This window comes from Papaver somniferum, chromosome 7 (assembly GCF_003573695.1).
Source record: "Papaver somniferum cultivar HN1 chromosome 7, ASM357369v1, whole genome shotgun sequence".
NCBI lineage: Eukaryota > Viridiplantae > Streptophyta > Magnoliopsida > Ranunculales > Papaveraceae > Papaver > Papaver somniferum.
The window spans coordinates 46,798,722-46,801,412 of record NC_039364.1 but is presented as its reverse complement, the minus strand read 5'-3'; positions in this window follow the sequence as shown (position 1 = coordinate 46,801,412).

The following is a 2,691-nucleotide window of genomic DNA, read 5'->3' as shown; positions in this document are numbered from 1 at the left end:
GATCAAGGTTTGTGCACACACAAAGATATGAGAACTACTAAGAAATCTTCTTTGTCTTCAAATCTTTTTTAATCTTCAATATACACCTGCACAACACCACTTGAATCTCTTTTAATCAATCACACACAGGACGGAGTCTGTTAACAATGGATTATCACAAGATGTATTTAGATCTACAAACAGTTCTAAATATCCCGTCAATACTTCGATTTAGTTTGAGTGAATCTTATATCAGAAGAGAAGATTTTGAAGAATAAACAAACTAGGTGCAGTCAAAGTTTCAACAACCGTTAGTCAATTAAATCAATCGAAAACTAATAACACTGCAATTATCTAGTTTCCCACCAAGTACTCGTAGAGCTTATTGATCCCACAGAAGTCTTTAAACGAGCGGTCGTAAGAGATTTCACCTAATTAGGATATTTTCCTCTCCGAATAGACGGTTCTACCAGAAACAACAAGAATGAAGTTTTCCTGGCTCTTAGGATAGTTTGCTAGAAATGAAAACTTAGGTATTTATAGACCAAGGAGGTTTGGACACCAAGGAATTTCCAAAACCGAAAATATTCTCAAGATATGCAATGAATAGTAAAATTCGGTTTTCCTAATTCTAATAAATGCTTGTCCAAAATTTCAGAAATCTCTCAATATAAAATCTCCAATTAGTAAATGCACATTACTAATTTTTATTCTCTAGAGATATGCACTTAATTGCTGGTAATTAAAGCATATAAACCTAAAAACTTAAATTAAAAGATTCTCAATTTATTTTGGCACATGAGCTCCTTGAGTACTAAGGAATATCTTTGAACAATAAATGATAAGAGTTATTGTACGTATTCAAAGTATGTTGACATCTTTTCACTGTAAATCCTTATTTATATTTACATGGATTTACATTCTTGGAATCGGTTATACCACACTTCCAAGCAAGTTTAGAATCTGTTGACCTGTATTCCTAGATAACCATTTGATTGATCAAATATCAAATCACATACATGGGTTCAATCAGTTCTACCAATCACTAGGACCGGTTATACCTAAATATGGAAATACTTGTGATTGGTCACACAAGTTAACAAGACCGGTTACCATATTCCCATGGTATTTCTTGTGATCGGTCACACCAGTTACCAGGACCGGTTACACCAATTACCAGGACCGGTTACCAATTACAAGGATCGATTGCACAATACTTTGTGATCGGTCACACCAATTACTAGGATCGGTCACGCCAATTACAAATATCGATCATACCATCTCATGGTGATTACTTAGGATCGGTTACACTAATTAATAAAAACTAGTCATACCAAATCATAAGTCAAGCATTGTGATTAGTTATACCAAGATACATAACATAGTTACGATCGGTTCTACCATCTCACATATATTGGTAATCCAAATATTTGCAATGAATAGCTGTACCAATAAGCCTAATGATTTACCTTTCGATTCATAAAACAAGTTCATGAATGTAATTCCTTTAAATGAATGTAAAACATTGTTTCCTATGATGAAATATTCACCATAACCCATTCATATAATCACAGTATATACAAGATTATGTCGATGTCATATTTACAAAATTCAAAAGATAAGTGTTATACTTCGTAGTCTAATTCCCTAATACTATGAATATGACCATGTCACATCACTAGAGTATTATACAATATGTACAGCTATTGATGGTGGTTTTTAGTTCAAGGGCTAAAATCGTAAACCTTGTATTTAATGCGCTGTCATCCTGCAAAGGAAAAAAAGACATTTAAAAGCAATGAGTGCTTAAGCCTCTCCGCTCACATATGTATTGAGCAATTCAATATATCTGTATATACGAAATTTACTCAGAATGGTGCGTGCAACAGCAATCCCAAAATATTCTGTGAATTTTATCTTCCACCAGCATTATTCACTAATGCATGACTTGCGTAGTATTTTCCTACGTTATGTTCCCAGCCGAACTCTCAATATTTACATGACATGACGATTAAATGTTCACTCTCAGCAGAGTAACATGAATCTCCCGAAGTGTCAATATTGAGATCTGCATGGAAGTACTCACACAGGATGCATCACTCTCTCACAAAGAGAATTTTGTATCGACACATTTTTAATTTAGCTCGATCAAACACACTTAAATTCCTTAGGGAAAATCTAGACTGTTAATATCAGTCTCAAAAATGATCACGACCACACGATTTGGACGCGCGATTCAGATTACTCCTAGCGGAACTAGGCAATCACCGTATTGACCACCGGCGGGCCCAATAATGTGTTAGTCGATCGAGTCCCGTTTAGTTCATTCGCAAGTGCTACAAACGCTAATCCAAACATAGGTATTCGCGCTACTTGAAAATAAGCTTAAAGAAATTAAGACCGACAAATACGGTCTCAAATGCATCACATCCGTCCAACTTCGCCAGCCTAGTTGGACGGCTTAGATCTTCCCTCGAATGATCAAATGGGAAATAACGTGATCACCAACGACCCAACTATATTTTTGGTCGATCGACCTACCCACTGCAAACCAGAAACGCGTCGAATCACACGCCCAAAGAAGGGTGATCACACAGCCTTTAAAACCCTAAATTAAATAAGCGGCGTTATACAACTTCAGCAAATCAATTGTGTCCATCCAACTTCGCCATCCTAGTTAGACGACTTAGATCCCGTTTCAAACGATCAAGG